The sequence below is a fragment of the Ranitomeya imitator genome, chromosome 10 (genome assembly GCF_032444005.1).
Source record: "Ranitomeya imitator isolate aRanImi1 chromosome 10, aRanImi1.pri, whole genome shotgun sequence".
Classification (NCBI taxonomy): Eukaryota; Metazoa; Chordata; class Amphibia; order Anura; family Dendrobatidae; genus Ranitomeya; species Ranitomeya imitator.
Genome location: NC_091291.1, coordinates 3,276,513 through 3,293,684, shown reverse-complemented (window position 1 = coordinate 3,293,684; position 17,172 = coordinate 3,276,513). Strand labels below are relative to the sequence as shown.

Sequence of the window (17,172 nt, the reverse complement as noted above, 5' to 3'; positions counted from 1 at the left end):
TCGCTGGAGAGCTGTCACACAGACAGCTCTCCAGCGACCAACGATGCCGGTAACCAGGGTAAACATCGGGTACCTAAGCGCAGGGCCGCGCTTAGTAACCCGATGTTTACCCTGGTTACCATCCTAAAAGTAAAAATAAACAAACAGTACATACTTACCTACAGCCGTCTGTCCTCCAGCGCTGTGCTCTGCACTCCTCCTGTACTGTCTGTGTGAGCACAGCGGCCGGAAAGCAGAGCGGTGACGTCACCGCTGTGCTTTCCGGCTGACCGACGCTCACAGCCAGTACAGGAGGAGTGCAGAGCACAGCGCTGGAGGACAGACGGCTGTAGGTAAGTATGTAGTGTTTGTTTTTTTTACTTTTAGGATGGTAACCAGGGTAAACATCGGGTTACTAAGCGCGGCCCTGCGCTTAGTTACCCGATGTTTACCCTGGTTACCAGTGAAGACATCGCTGAATCGGTGTCACACACGCCGATTCAGCGATGTCTGCGGGGAGTCCAGCGACCAAATAAAGTTCTGGACTTTCTTCCCCGACCAGCGACAGCACAGCAGGGGCCTGATCGCTGCTGCCTGTCACACTGGACGATATCGCTAGCGAGGACGCTGCAACGTCACGGATCGCTAGCGATATCGTCTAGTGTGACGGTACCTTAAGAGGTCAATAGCCTTGTGTGTGTTTTTTCATCACATTGTGGAGTGGAGGGATAACTTAGATAAGCCCCCCTGCACATGTGATAGCCGTCTGTTGGCCTAAAGTCACCCCGACCCGTGACGTGGGGGTGACGGTCACGGTGTGAATCGTGACAGTTTTCCTCTTAGCCATTCTTGGGTGTTTTTAGCTGTGTGTTTTGGGTCATTACCCTGTTGCAAGACCCATGACCTGCAGCTGAGACCAAGCTCTCTGACACTGGGCAGCACATTTCTCACTAAAATCCCTTGATAGTCTTGAGATTTCATTGCACCCTGCACAGATTCTAGACACCCTGTGCCAGATGCAGCAAAGCAGCCCCAGAACATAACACAGCTTCCTCCATGCTTCACAGTAGGGACAGCATTATTTTCTTGATGTGCTTCATTTTTCCATCTGTGAACATAGAGCTGTAGTGTCTTGCCATAAAGTTCCATTTTTGTCTCATCTGTCCATGGGACATTCTCCCAGAAGCTTTGTGGCTTGTCAACATGTAGTTTGGCAAATTCCTGTCTGTCCTTTTATGATTTTTTCCAACGTTGTCCTCCTTGGTCGTCTCCCATGAAGTCCACTTTGGCTCATACGACGGATGGTGCGATCTGACACTGATGTTCCTGGAGCTTGAAGTTCACCTTTAATCTGTGTAGATGTTTTTCTGGCTCTTTTGTTACCATTCGTATTATCCGTCTCTTTGATTTGTCACCAATGTTCCTCCTGCGGACTCGTCCAGTGAGGTCGGCTACAGTCCATGGATCTTACATTTCTGGATAATATGTGCAGCTGTAGTCACAGGAGCATCCGGCTGCTTGGAGACGTCTTATAACCTTTACCTGTAACATGTTTGTCTATAATGTTCTTCCTACTCTCCGGAGACGACTCTTTCCTTCGCTTCCTCTGGTCCATGCTTAGGGTGAAACACACCATGTCACCACACAGCACAGTGATATCTGTAGCCCTATATACCGGCCACGCACTGACTCCAGGATTGTAGACCCCTGTGATGAGGGGACACACCGCGATCTAACATGTCACCACACAGCACAGTGATATCTGTAGCCCTATATACCGACCACGCACTGACTCCAGGATTGTAGACCCCTGTGATGAGTGGACACACCGCGATCTAACATGTCACCACACAGCACAGTGATATCTGTAGCCCTATATACCGGCCACGCACTGACTCCAGGATTGTAGACCCCTGTGATGAGTGGACACACCGCGATCTAACATGTCACCACACAGCACAGTGATATCTGTAGCCCTATATACCGACCACGCACTGACTCCAGGATTGTAGACCCCTGTGATGAGGGGACACACCGTGATCTAACATGTCACCACACAGCACAGTGATATCTGTAGCCCTATATACTGGCCACGCACTGACTCCAGGATTGTAGACCCCTGTGATGAGTGGACACACCGCGATCTAACATGTCACCACACAGCACAGTGATATCTGTAGCCCTATATACCGGCCACGCACTGACTCCAGGATTGTAGACCCCTGTGATGAGTGGACACACCGCGATCTAACATGTCACCACACAGCACAGTGATATCTGTAGCCCTATATACCGACCACGCACTGACTCCAGGATTGTAGACCCCTGTAATGAGTGGACACACCGCGATCTAACATTGTGTCACATTATTTTCAGGGGTCCCATCATGTCTGTCCAGGCCGATTTCATGAGTTTTATTTCTTTTTTAAATTCTGTGGACGCATGGTGGAAAAGCAATGTCTGACTTTCATCTGTTCATTGTCGTAGATCTTTTATTTATTATTACTTTTGTCAGATTCAAGTTATTTCTGTGACCTTTGTAACATAGTAACATAGTAGCATAGTTAGTAAGGCCGAAAAAAGACATTTGTCCATCCAGTTCAGCCTATATTCCATCATAATAAATACCCAGATCTACGTCCTTCTACAGAACCTAATAATTGTATGATACAATATTGTTCTGCTCCAGGAAGACATCCAGGCCTCTCTTGAACCCCTCGACTGAGTTCGCCATCACCACCTCCTCAGATAAGCAATTCCAGATTCTCACTGCCCTAACAGTAAAGAATCCTCTTCTATGTTGGTGGAAAAACCTTCTCTCCTCCAGACGCAAAGAATGCCCCCTTGTGCCCGTCACCTTCCTTGGTATAAACAGATCCTCAGCGAGATATTTGTATTGTCCCCTTATATACTTATACATGGTTATTAGATCGCCCCTCAGTCGTCTTTTTTCTAGACTAAATAATCCTAATTTCGCTAATCTATCTGGGTATTGTAGTTCTCCCATCCCCTTTATTAATTTTGTTGCCCTCCTTTGTACTCTCTCTAGTTCCATTATATCCTTCCTGAGCACCGGTGCCCAAAACTGGACACAGTACTCCATGTGCGGTCTAACTAGGGATTTGTACAGAGGCAGTATAATGCTCTCATCATGTGTATCCAGACCTCTTTTAATGCACCCCATGATCCTGTTTGCCTTGGCAGCTGCTGCCTGGCACTGGCTGCTCCAGGTAAGTTTATCATTAACTAGGATCCCCAAGTCCTTCTCCCTGTCAGATTTACCCAGTGGTTTCCCGTTCAGTGTGTAATGGTGATATTGATTCCCTCTTCCCATGTGTATAACCTTACATTTATCATTGTTAAACCTCATCTGCCACCTTTCAGCCCAAGTTTCCAACTTATCCAGATCCATCTGTAGCAGAATACTATCTTCTCTTGTATTAACTGCTTTACATAGTTTTGTATCATCTGCAAATATCGATATTTTACTGTGTAAACCTTCTACCAGATCATTAATGAATATGTTGAAGAGAACAGGTCCCAATACTGACCCCTGCGGTACCCCACTGGTACAATTGTGGGGTTTTCTGTTATTAAACGAGGGGGACCAACAATTCTAACCACGTGTGTATATAGGCCATAAAGCGGGTATACACTGGGTATAGAAGTGGTATATACAAGGTATAGAGAGGGCATATACAAAGTATATACAGGGCATAGAGTGGGTATATACAGGGCATATACAGAGAGCACATCTGCAGGCAGCACCCAGCAGGCTCCTGGCTGTGACCCGCGTGGCCGGGCGTGTATATACTTTGTCGGGCGTGTATATACGGTGTCGGGCGTGTATATTTACTGTGCCGGGCGTGTATATTTACTGTGCCGGGCGTGTATATACTGTGTCGGGTGTGTATATATACTGTGCCGGGCATGTATATACGGTGTCAGTCGTGTATATACTGTGCCGGGTGTGTATATTTCCTGCGCACGCTTTCTGAGGCGATCATTGTGTGGCTCTAATCTCTGGCCCCTGAGCTGTGCACTGGGGGCCGCTGCGGCCCATTCTGCCCCCACACAATGCAGGACTTGGTCCATCACTGAATAATGAAGATACTGAGCGAAGTCCAGGATTCTGTCACCACAAACATTAACTCCTTGAACGCCAGAAGGAGAATGCGGACATCTTGTACAGTGTTCCCGGGGGTCGACCCCGTGCTCCGAGCAGTGCAGTTACATCTCTAGTTGGGGGGCCGCCTGTTCATGGTCCTGTCTGCCTCCATGTGTAGGCTGACATGTCCGCCATTACTGGGGGAGGAGCTTCCCTGACCCCGCCCTTATTAATATAATTCATAGAGTGGATGGTACAGACTGACGCTCAGCCCGATCAGATGGGCAATTGTCCCCCACCATCATTACTTATGGCTTCCCATGTCTCATTACATATGTCTGGTTGTTATGGGGTCCGCAGGCTCCATCCCACCCTATGACACCATCCTGGCTGCATATATACTGTATATAGTTGAGGTTCCCTGCATACATAGTGCGTGCGCTAACTGGGCCCTGTATACTCCGGACCAAGCGGACTGGGAACAATCACTGGTATCAGTGTCAGGAAGGAAACTCATCACCGCCTGCCCCAGAATGACTGCCCCCTACAGGAACGAGCTCATCAGATGCAAGTGTGATACTGTCTCCTGAGCCGTGTATCTAAACCTCTCCTGTGTGATACTGTCTGCTGAGCCGTGTATCTAATCCTCCCCTGTGTGATACTGACTGCTGAGCCGTGTATCTAATCCTCTCCTGTGTGATACTGACTGCTGAGCCGTGTATCTAATCCTCTCCTGTGTGATACTGACTGCTGAGCCGTGTATCTAATCCTATCCTGTGTCATACTGTCTGCTGAGCCGTGTATCTAATCCAATCCTGTGTGATACTGACTGCTGAGCCGTGTATCTAATCCTCTCCTGTGTGATACTGACTGCTGAGCCGTGTATCTAATCCTCTCCTGTGTGATACTGACTGCTGAGCCGTGTATCTAATTCTCCCCTGTGTGATACCGACTACTGAGCCGTGTATCTAATCCTATCCTGTGTGATACCGACTGCTGAGCCGTGTATCTAATCCTCTCCTGTGTGATACTGTCTGCTGAGCCGTGTATCTAATCCTCTCCTGTGTGATACTGACTGCTGAGCCGTGTATCTAATCCTCCCCTGTGTGATACTGACTGCTGAGCCGTGTATCTAATCCTCTCCTGTGTGATACTGACTGCTGAGCCGTGTATCTAATCCTATCCTGTGTGATACTGACTGCTGAGCCGTGTATCTAATCCTCTCTTGTGTGATACTGACTGCTGAGCCGTGTATCTAATCCTCTCCTGTGTGATACTGACTGCTGAGCCGTGTATCTAATCCTCTCCTGTGTGATACTGACTGCTGAGCCGTGTATCTAATCCTCCCCTGTGTGATACTGACTGCTGAGCCGTGTATCTAATCCTCTCCTGTGTGATACTGTCTGCTGAGCCGTGTATCTAATCCTCTCCTGTGTGATACTGACTGCTGAGCCGTGTATCTAATCCTCTCCTGTGTGATACTGTCTGCTGAGCCGTGTATCTAAACCTCTCCTGTGTGATACTGACTGCTGAGCCGTGTATCTAATCCTCTCCTGTGTGATACTGTCTGCTGAGCCGTGTATCTAATCCTCTCCTGTGTGATACTGACTGCTGAGCCGTGTATCTAATCCTCTCCTGTGTGATACTGTCTGCTGAGCCGTGTATCTAATCCTCTCCTGTGTGATACTGTCTGCTGAGCCGTGTATCTAATCCTCTCCTGTGTGATACTGTCTGCTGAGCCGTGTATCTAATCCTCTCCTGTGTGATACTGACTGCTGAGCCGTGTATCTAATCCTCCCCTGTGTGATACTGACTGCTGAGCCGTGTATCTAATCCTCTCCTGTGTGATACTGACTGCTGAGCCGTGTAGCTAATCCTCTCTTGTGTGATACTGACTGCTGAGACGTGTATCTAATCCTCTCCTGTGTGATACTGTCTGCTGAGCCGTGTATCTAATCCTATCCTGTGTGATACTGTCTGCTGAGCCGTGTATCTAATCCTCTCCTGTGTGATACTGACTGCTGAGCCGTGTATCTAATCCTATCCTGTGTGATACTGACTGCTGAGCCGTGTATCTAATCCTCTCCTGTGTGATACTGTCTGCTGAGCCGTGTATCTAATCCTCTCCTGTGTGATACTGTCTGCTGAGCCGTGTGTCTAATCCTCTCCTGTGTGATACTGTCTGCTGAGCCGTGTATCTAATCCTCTCCTGTGTGATACTGTCTGCTGAGCCGTGTATCTAATCCTCTCCTGTGTGATACTGACTGCTGAGCCGTGTATCTAATCCTCCCCTGTGTGATACTGACTGCTGAGCCGTGTATCTAATCCTCTCCTGTGTGATACTGACTGCTGAGCCGTGTATCTAATCCTCTCCTGTGTGATACTGACTGCTGAGCCGTGTATCTAATCCTCTCCTGTGTGATACTGACTGCTGAGCCGTGTATCTAATCCTATCCTGTGTGATACTGACTGCTGAGCCGTGTATCTAATCCTATCCTGTGTGATACTGACTGCTGAGCCGTGTATCTAATCCTCTCCTGTGTGATACTGTCTGCTGAGCCGTGTATCTAATCCTCTCCTGTGTGATACTGACTGCTGAGCCGTGTATCTAATCCTCTCCTGTGTGATACTGACTGCTGAGCCGTGTATCTAATCCTCTCCTGTGTGATACTGTCTGCTGAGCCGTGTATCTAATCCTATCCTGTGTGATACTGACTGCTGAGCCGTGTATCTAATCCTCTCCTGTGTGATACTGTCTGCTGAGCCGTGTATCTAATCCTCTCCTGTGTGATACTGTCTGCTGAGCCGTGTATCTAATCCTCTCCTGTGTGATACTGTCTGCTGAGCCGTGTATCTAATCCTCTCCTGTGTGATACTGACTGCTGAGCCGTGTATCTAATCCTCTCCTGTGTGATACTGACTGCTGAGCCGTGTATCTAATCCTCTCCTGTGTGATACTGTCTGCTGAGCCGTGTATCTAATCCTCTCCTGTGTGATACTGACTGCTGAGCCGTGTATCTAATCCTCTCCTGTGTGATACTGACTGCTGAGCCGTGTATCTAATCCTCTCCTGTGTGATACTGTCTGCTGAGCCGTGTATCTAATCCTATCCTGTGTGATACTGACTGCTGAGCCGTGTATCTAATCCTCTCCTGTGTGATACTGTCTGCTGAGCCGTGTATCTAATCCTCTCCTGTGTGATACTGTCTGCTGAGCCGTGTATCTAATCCTCTCCTGTGTGATACTGTCTGCTGAGCCGTGTATCTAATCCTCTCCTGTGTGATACTGACTGCTGAGCCGTGTATCTAATCCTCTCCTGTGTGATACTGTCTGCTGAGCCGTGTATCTAATCCTCTCCTGTGTGATACTGTCTGCTGAGCCGTGTATCTAATCCTCTCCTGTGTGATACTGTCTGCTGAGCCGTGTATCTAATCCTCTCCTGTGTGATACTGTCTGCTGAGCCGTGTATCTAATCCTCTCCTGTGTGATACTGTCTGCTGAGCCGTGTATCTAATCCTCTCCTGTGTGATACTGTCTGCTGAGCCGCGTATCTAATCCTATCCTGTGTGATACTGACTGCTGAGCCGTGTATCTAAGTGTGTGTCCTGAGCTCAGTAGCTGCACATTGCTGGGATACAGTGGGGTTGGGATGCACTTTTGCCCTCCGCCCCCATCAGTGAGAGGGGCAGTCAGGGCACATACCTGTACAGTGTAGAGTCCAGCAGGGCCGGGGGCCGGGGGTTGGGGAGGGGGGTTTGGGGGGGGTTGGGTTGGGGGGTCTGCTATCATTAGGGGCTGAGCTGCGACCCCCTGACGACACTCACTTAAACATTGCTGGAAATAGTCATGGATGGATGGACACAGATCTCCTGCCATTGCCCAATTCTGGAGTCCCACTGCGAAATGTTGGCACATGGGGCATGCTGGGACTTGTAGCTCTCCAGCTGGTACATATAGCAGGAAAGAAAGCAAAAGTCCCAGTCCTGCCAGAAGATGGACGGAGTCGCTGACAAGTCATTTGCCCCCAGAATCCAGTCTCCTGCCCCCAAGGTCAGATCTCACCTGCCTGCTGGGACAGTCCTCCCTCCAGAACAATGGGCGTCCGGTGTCTGCTGCTCCGATCCTCAGTATTGTACAGGGGTCAGTGACTGAGGCAGAGCCTGCATGACATCACCGGCCAGCCCCCACACTCCTCCCAGCCCAGCCCCCACACTCCTCCCAGCCCTGCTCCTTACCCTCCCAGTCCTGCCATTACCCTCCCAGTCCTGCCTCAAAGCCTCCCAGTCCTGATAATTACCCTCCCACTCCTGCCCCACACTCATCCCAGTCCTGCTCCTTACCTTCCCAGTACTGCTCCATACCCTCCCAGTCCTGCCCCAAAGCCTCCCAGTCCTGACAATTACCCTCCCACTCCTGCCCCCCCCAGTCCTGCTCCTTACCCTCCCAGTCCTGCCCCACACTCTTCCCACTCCTGATCCTTACCCTCACAGTCCTGCCCCAAAGCCTCCCACTCCTGCTATTACCCTCCCAGTCTGGCTCCTTACCCTCTCAGTCCTGCTATTACCCTCCCAGTCCAGCCCCTTACCCTCCCAGTCCTGATAATTACCCTCCCACTCTTGCCCCACACTACTCCCAGTCCTGCTCCTTACCCTTCCAGTCCTACTTCTTACCCTCCCAGTCCTGCTCCTTACCCTCCCAGTCCTGCCCCTTACCCTCCCAGTCCTGCCCCTTACCCTCCCAGTCCTGCTCCTTACCCTCCCATTCCTGCTCCTTTCCCTCCTAGTCCTGCTCCTTACCCTCCCACTCCTCCCCCACTCCTCCCAGTCCTGCTCCTTACCCTCCCAGTCCTGCTCCTTACCCTCCCAATCCTGCTCCTTATCCTCCCAGTCCTGCTCCTTACCCTCCAGTCATGCTCCTTACCCTTCCAGTCCTGCTCCTTACCCCCCAGTCTCCCCCTTACCCTCCCAGTCCTGCTCCTTACCCTCCCAATCCTGCTCCTTATCTTCCCAATCCTGCTCCTTACCCTCCCAGTCCTGCTCCTTACCCTCCCAGTCCTGCCCCTTACCCTCCCAATCCTGCTCCTTATCCTCCCAGTCCTGCTCCTTACCCTCCAGTCATGCTCCTTACCCTTCCAGTCCTGCTCCTTACCCCCCAGTCCTCCCCCTTACCCTCCCAGTCCTGCTCCTTACCCTCCCAATCCTGCTCGTTATCTTCCCAATCCTGCCCCTTACTCTCCCAGTCCTGCTCCTTACCCTCCCAGTCCTGCTCCTTACCCTCCCAATCCTGCTCCTTATCCTCCCAGTCCTGCTCCTTACCCTCCAGTCATGCTCCTTACTCTTCCAGTCCTGCTCCTTACCCCCAAGTCCTACCCCTTACCCTCCCACTCCTCCCCCACACTCCTCTCAGTCCTGCTCCTTACCCTTCCAATCCTGCTCCTTATCCTACCAGTCCTGCTCCTTACCCTCCAGTCATGCTCCTTACTCTTCCAGTCCTGCTCCTTACCCCCTTAGTCCTGCCCCTTACCCTCCCAGTCCTGCCCCTTACCCTCCCAGTCCTGCCCCTTACCCTCCCAGTCCTGCCCCTTACCCTCCCAGTCCTGCCCCTTACTCTCCCAGTTCTGCTTCTTACCCTCCCAGTCCTGCTCCTTACCCTCCCAGTCTTGCTCCTTACCCTCCCACTCCTGCCCCACACTCCTCCCAGTCCTGCTCCTTACCCTTCCAGTCCTGCTCCAAAGCCTCCCACTCCTGATAATTACCCTCCCACTCCTGCCCCACACTCCTCCCACTCCTGCTCCTTACCCTCCCAGTCCTGCCACAAAGCCTCCCACTCCTGCTCCTTACCCTCCCACTCCTGCTCCTTACCCTCCCACTCCTGCTCCTTACCCTCCCACTCCTCCTTACCCTCCCACTCCTGCTCCTTACCCTCCCAGTCCTGCCCCTTACCCTCCCAGTCCTGCCCCTTACTCTCCCAGTCCTGCTCCTTACCCTCCCAGTCCTGCTCCTTATTCTCCTAATCCTGCTCCTTACCCTCCCAGTCCTGCTCCTTACCCTCCCAGGCCTGCTCCTTACCCTCCCAGGCCTGCTCCTTACCCTCCCAGGCCTGCTCCTTACCCTCCCAGGCCTGCTCCTTACCCTCCCAGTCATGCTCCTTACTCTTCCAGTCCTGCTCCTTACCCCCTTAGTCCTGCCCCTTACCCTCCCAGTCCTGCCCCTTACCCTCCCAGTCCTGCCCCTTACTCTCCCAGTTCTGCTTCTTACCCTCCCAGTCCTGCTCCTTATCCTCCCAGTCCTGCTCCTTACCCTCCAGTCATGCTCCTTACCCTTCCAGTTCTGCTCCTTACCCCCCAGTCCTCCCCCTTACCCTCCCAGTCCTGCTCCTTACCCTCCCAATCCTGCTCCTTATCTTCCCAATCCTGCTCCTTACCCTCCCAGTCCTGCTCCTTACCCTCCCACTCCTCCCCCACTCCTCCCAGTCCTACTCCTTACCCTCCCAGTCCTGCTCCTTACCCTCCCAATCCTGCTCCTTATCCTCCCAGTCCTGCTCCTTACCCTCCAGTCATGCTCCTTACCCTTCCAGTCCTGCTCCTTACCCCCCAGTCCTCCCCCTTACCCTCCCAGTCCTGCTCCTTACCCTCCCAATCCTGCTCCTTATCTTCCCAATCCTGCTCCTTACCCTCCCAGTCCTGCCCCTTACCCTCCCAATCCTGCCCCTTACCCTCCCAATCCTGCTCCTTATCCTCCCAGTCCTGCTCCTTACCCTCCAGTCATGCTCCTTACCCTACCAGTCCTGCTCCTTACCCCCCAGTCCTCCCCCTTACCCTCCCAGTCCTGCTCCTTACCCTCCCAATCCTGCTCCTTATCTTCCCAATCCTGCCCCTTACTCTCCCAGTCCTGCTCCTTACCCTCCCAGTCCTGCTCCTTACCCTCCCAATCCTGCTCCTTATCCTCCCAGTCCTGCTCCTTACCCTCCAGTCATGCTCCTTACTCTTCCAGTCCTGCTCCTTACCCCCAAGTCCTACCCCTTACCCTCCCACTCCTCCCCCACACTCCTCTCAGTCCTGCTCCTTACCCTTCCAATCCTGCTCCTTATCCTACCAGTCCTGCTCCTTACCCTCCAGTCATGCTCCTTACTCTTCCAGTCCTGCTCCTTACCCCCTTAGTCCTGCCCCTTACCCTCCCAGTCCTGCCCCTTACTCTCCCAGTTCTGCTTCTTACCCTCCCAGTCCTGCTCCTTACCCTCCTAGTCCTGCTCCTTACCCTCCCAGTCCTGCTCTTTACCCTCCCAGTCCTGCTCCTTACCCTCCCAGTCCTGCTCCTTACCCTCCCAATCCTGCTCCACACTCCTCCCAGTCATGCTCCTTACCCTCCCAGTCTTGCTCCTTACCCTCCCACTCCGGCCCCACACTCCTCCCAGTCCTGCTCCTTACCCTTCCAGTCCTGCTCCAAAGCCTCCCACTCCTGATAATTACCCTCCCACTCCTGCCCCACACTCCTCCCACTCCTGCTCCTTACCCTCCCAGTCCTGCCACAAAGCCTCCCACTCCTGCTCCTTACCCTCCCACTCCTGCTCCTTACCCTCCCACTCCTCCTTACCCTCCCACTCCTGCTCCTTACCCTCCCAGTCCTGCCCCTTACCCTCCCAGTCCTGCCCCTTACTCTCCCAGTCCTGCTCCTTACCCTCCCAGTCCTGCTCCTTATTCTCCTAATCCTGCTCCTTTTCCTCCCAGTCCTGCTCCTTACCCTCCCAGGCCTGCTCCTTACCCTCCCAGGCCTGCTCCTTACCCTCCCAGGCCTGCTCCTTACCCTCCCAGTCCTGCTCCACACTCCTCCCAGTCATGCTCCTTACTCTTCCAGTCCTGCTCCTTACCCCCTTAGTCCTGCCCCTTACCCTCCCAGTCCTGCCCCACACTCCTCTCAGTCCTGCTCCTTACCCTTCCAATCCTGCTCCTTATCCTACCAGTCCTGCTCCTTACCCTCCAGTCATGCTCCTTACTCTTCCAGTCCTGCTCCTTACCCCCTTAGTCCTGCCCCTTACCCTCCCAGTCCTGCCCCTTACTCTCCCAGTTCTGCTTCTTACCCTCCCAGTCCTGCTCCTTACCCTCCTAGTCCTGCTCCTTACCCTCCCAGTCCTGCTCTTTACCCTCCCAGTCCTGCTCCTTACCCTCCCAGTCCTGCCCCTTACCCTCCCAATCCTGCCCCTTACCCTCCCAATCCTGCTCCTTATCCTCCCAGTCCTGCTCCTTACCCTCCAGTCATGCTCCTTACCCTACCAGTCCTGCTCCTTACCCCCCAGTCCTCCCCCTTACCCTCCCAGTCCTGCTCCTTACCCTCCAGTCATGCTCCTTACCCTTCCAGTCCTGCTCCTTACCCCCCAGTCCTCCCCCTTACCCTCCCAGTCCTGCCCCTTACCCTCCCAATCCTGCTCCTTATCCTCCCAGTCCTGCTCCTTACCCTCCAGTCATGCTCCTTACCCTTCCAGTCCTGCTCCTTACCCCCCAGTCCTCCCCCTTACCCTCCCAGTCCTGCTCCTTACCCTCCCAATCCTGCTCCTTATCTTCCCAATCCTGCTCCTTACCCTCCCAGTCCTGCCCCTTACCCTCCCAATCCTGCTCCTTATCCTCCCAGTCCTGCTCCTTACCCTCCAGTCATGCTCCTTACCCTTCCAGTCCTGCTCCTTACCCCCCAGTCCTCCCCCTTACCCTCCTAGTCCTGCTCCTTACCCTCCCAATCCTGCTCCTTATCTTCCCAATTCTGCCCCTTACTCTCCCAGTCCTGCTCCTTACCCTCCCAGTCCTGCTCCTTACCCTCCCAATCCTGCTCCTTATCCTCCCAGTCCTGCTCCTTACCCTCCAGTCATGCTCATTACTCTTCCAGTCCTGCCCCTTACCCTCCCAGTCCTGCCCCTTACCCTCCCAGTTCTGCTTCTTACCCTCCCAGTCCTGCTCCTTACCCTCCCAGTCCTGCTCCTTACCCTCCCAGTCCTGCTCCTTACCCTCCCAGTCCTGCTCCTTACCCTCCCAGTCCTGCTCCTTACCCTCCCAGTCCTGCTCCTTAACCTCCCAGTCCTGCTCCTTACCCTCCCAGTCCAGCTCCTTACCCTCCCAATCCTGCTCCACACTCCTCCCAGTCTTGCTCCTTACCCTCCCACTCCTGCCCCACACTCCTCCCAGTCCTGCTCCTTACCCTTCCAGTCCTGCTCCAAAGCCTCCCACTCCTGATAATTACCCTCCCACTCCTGCCCCACACTCCTCCCACTCCTGCTCCTTACCCTCCCAGTCCTGCCACAAAGCCTCTCACTCCTGCTCCTTACCCTCCCACTCCTGCTCCTTACCCTCCCACTCCTGCTCCTTACCCTCCCACTCCTCCTTACCCTCCCACTCCTGCTCCTTACCCTCCCAGTCCTGCCCCTTACCCTCCCAGTCCTGCCCCTTACCCTCCCAGTCCTGCCCCTTACTCTCCCAGTCCTGCTCCTTACCCTCCCAGTCCTGCTCCTTACCCTCCCAGTCCTGCTCCTTATTCTCCTAATCCTGCTCCTTTTCCTCCCAGTCCTGCTCCTTACCCTCCCAGGCCTGCTCCTTACCCTCCCAGGCCTGCTCCTTACCCTCCCAGGCCTGCTCCTTACCCTCCCAGTCCTGCTCCACACTCCTCCCAGTCATGCTCCTTACCCTTCCAGTCTTGCTCCTTACCCTCCCACTCCTGCCCCACACTCCTCCCAGTCCTGCTCCTTACCCTTCCAGTCCTGCTCCAAAGCATCCCACTCCTGATAATTACCCTCCCACTCCTGCCCCACACTCCTCCCACTCCTGCTCCTTACCCTCCCAGTCCTGCCACAAAGCCTCCCACTCCTGCTCGTTACCCTCCCACTCCTGCTCCTTACCCTCCCACTACTGCTCCTTACCCTCCCAGTCCTGCTCATTACCCTCCCACTCCTGCTCCTTACCCTCCCAGTCCTGCTCCTTACCCTCCCAGTCCTGCCCCTTACCCTCCCAGTCCTGCCCCTTACTCTCCCTGTCCTGCTCCTTACCCTCCCAGTCCTGCTCCTTACCCTCCTAATCCTTCTCCTTTTCCTCCCAGTCCTGCTCCGTACCCTCCCAGGCCTGCTCCTTACCCTCCCAGGCCTGCTCCTTACCCTCCCAGGCCTGCTCCTTACCCCCCAGTCCTGCTCCTTACCCTCCCAGTCCTGCTCCTTACCCTTCCAGTTCTGCTCCTTACCCTCCCAGTCCTGCTCCTTACCCTCCCAGTCCTGCTCCTTACCCTCCCACTCCTGCTCCTTACCCTCCCAGTCCTGCCCCACACTCCTCCCACTCCTGCTCCTTACCCTCCCAGTCCTGCCACAAAGCCTCCCACTCCTGCTCCTTACCCTCCCACTCCTGCTCCTTACCCTCCCAGTCCTGCTCCTTACCCTCCCAGTCCTGCTCCTTACCCTCCCAGTCCTGCCCCTTACCCTCCCAGTCCTGCTCCTTACCCTCGCAGTCCTGCCCCTTACCCTCCCAGCGCTGCTCCTTACCCTCCAAGTCCTGCTCCTTACCCTCCCAGTCCTGCCCCTTACCCTTCCAGTCCTGCTCCTTACCCTCCCAGTCCTGCCCCAAAGCCTCCCACTCCTGATAATTACCCTCCCACTCCTGCCCCACACTCCTCCCACTCCTGCTCCTTACCCTCCCACTCCTGCTCCTTACCCTCCCACTCCTGCTCCTTACCCTCCCAGTCCTGCTCCTTACCCTCCCAGTCCTGCTCCTTACCCTCCCAGTCCTGCCCCTTACCCTTCCAGTCCTGCCCCTTACCCTCCCAGTCCTGCCCCTTACTCTCCCAGTCCTGCTCCGTACCCTCCCAGTCCTGCTCTGTACCCTCCCAGTCCTGCTCCTTACCCTCCCAGTCCTGCTCTTTACCCTCCCAGTCCTGCTCCACACTCCTCCCAGTCATGCTCCTTACCCTCCCACTCCTGCCCCACACTCCTGCCAGTCCTGCTCCTTACCCTTCCAGTCCTGCTCCAAAGCCTCCCACTCCTGATAATTACCCTCCCTTTCCTGTCCCACACTCCTCCCACTCCTGCTCCTTACCCTCCCAGTCCTGCCACAAAGCCTCCCACTCCTGCTCCTTACCCTCCCACTCCTGCTCCTTACCCTCCCAGTCCTGCTCCTTACCCTCCCAGTCCTGCCCCTTACCCTCCCAGTCCTGCTCCTTACCCTCCCAGTCCTGCCTCCCACTTATCTTCTGCCCCTTCCTGCCTTCCATCCATAGGTCTCCCAGTGAAGGTTGGGTGGTCCCATACCTGCCCACAGTGGGGGGGCCTTACATTGGGATGTCTGTGCGTTTGGCTCATGTCCTGTTTTTTTAGATTTTTATTCATTTCCAAGTTGTAGCAGAAGAAAAGTGAAATAATGATTTCCACAACCTTTCTTGTACTTCCGAACATGCATTTCTGTAACAAGACGAATCTATTGGGGAAGGAAAGAAGAGGCCGGAGATGGGAGGGTAACCGAGTGCTATATTATATAGCTAGCGCCATTAATTCCATGGTGCTGTACATGAGAAGGGGTTACATACATACAGGGTTAAATCACCATTGTCCCATTTATATCACTGGCACTTCCTAATAGATATCAAAACACTTTTCGGACTAACAACCAGTCAGCCAAATAAATTGAAGAGATCCAGAATTTAAGTTTAAAATAAGGCTTTATTCATGGACAGTATATCCCGTGCCATAGTGCACAAGCACCAAAACTGAAGGTGGGGGGTCACATAAGTATAACAGGCTAAAAGCATACAGTGCCACATAGTAGAAAATAGTGCTGTATATAAACTTATTCCGTCACACTTTAGCTGCCTAAGCATACATACAGTGGATCCAAATAAAATGAAAAAAGAAAGAACAGTAACAATAGCTACCTTCCGGGGGCGTGACGCCCCTGGAACAAGCTGGATTGCGAAACGCGCGTTGGGGTGAGGTGGGACACTGAGTCAGCCACAGGTAGCTATTGTTACTGTTCTTTCTTTTTTCATTTTATTTGGATCCACTGTATGTATGCTTAGGCAGCTCAAGTGTGACGGAATAAGTTTTTATACAGCACTATTTCTACTATGTGGCACTGTATGCTTTTAGCCTGTTATACTTATGTGACCCCCCACCTTCAGTTTTGGTGCTTGTGCACTATGGCACGGGATATACTGTCCATGAATAAAGCCTTATTTTAAACTTAAATTCTGGATCTCTTCAATTTATTCGGCTGACTGGTTGTCAGTCCGAAAAGTGTTTTGATACATACAGGGTTATAGATATTGTTAACAGCAAACTAACAGTGACAGACTGGTGCAGAGGGGCGAGGACCCGGCCCTGGGGGCTTACATTCTATATATGTACCGTATGTATATTACATAGATATTATTATTATTATTATTGATATAGCTCCTTTAATTCCATGGTGCTGTACATGAGAAGGGGTTACGCACAGCGTTATAGATATCCTTTACAATAAACTAACAATGACAGACTGGTGCAGAGGGGCGAGGACCCCGCCCTGGGGGGATTACACTGTACTGATCATTTCTCTCCACCTCAGTCATTACCAGGAGTCCAGATCTCCTCTGTGTATATCACATGGGACCAGATCAGCTGTTACTCCCTGTTATCAGCCATTACTGGGGGGAGGAGACTATCTATTACTCTCTGTTATCAGCCATTACTGGGAGGAGACTGCTATCTATTACTCCCTGTTATCAGCCATTACTGGGGGAGGTGACTGGAGGATAGGTGCCCACAATCAGCCACACCCTGCTAGGAGCAGCACCTGTCTTGTGAGCTCCAGCACTTCCAGCAGGAGGCCCAGAGTCGGCCTCTCTTCTCCCCAGGGAGAGGCAGGCTTCCTGGGAGGCCGGCATGGCTTCCCAGGCTTCTGTTCCCCGGTCTGTGCTGGCGGGGAACAGAGAGCAGCTGCGGCAACCGGCCCAAGAGGGACTGAGGAGGTCGGGACGGGTGAGAAGAACCATACCCACCTACACCAACCCTGAGACGGCTCATCGTCCGCCCAGAGAGGGAGACAGGGGCGCCCCAGGAAGGAGAGCCCAGGAACATCCTGGGGGGAGAGG

General features: G+C 53.3%; 1 protein-coding gene and 1 long non-coding RNA gene across 5 annotated transcripts in view; one reads left to right on the top strand and one right to left on the bottom strand.

The window, feature by feature from the left end:
• LOC138651970 (filamin-binding LIM protein 1-like) overlaps positions 1-8,283 on the bottom strand; it is a 35,853-nt gene extending 27,570 nt beyond the window's left edge. The window contains exon 1 of one of the 3 annotated variants that reach the window (XM_069742632.1): positions 8,150-8,283. The gene's annotated coding sequence lies outside the window, so the exon portion shown is untranslated. Of the gene's footprint in view, positions 1-7,911 lie in introns of all 3 variants that reach the window. The other 2 variants (XM_069742633.1, XM_069742634.1) reach the window with 2 other exon arrangements.
• Positions 1-17,172, top strand: part of LOC138651974 (uncharacterized) — a 120,730-nt gene that overhangs the window by 60,996 nt on the left and 42,562 nt on the right. The gene's annotated exons all lie outside the window — the stretch shown is intronic.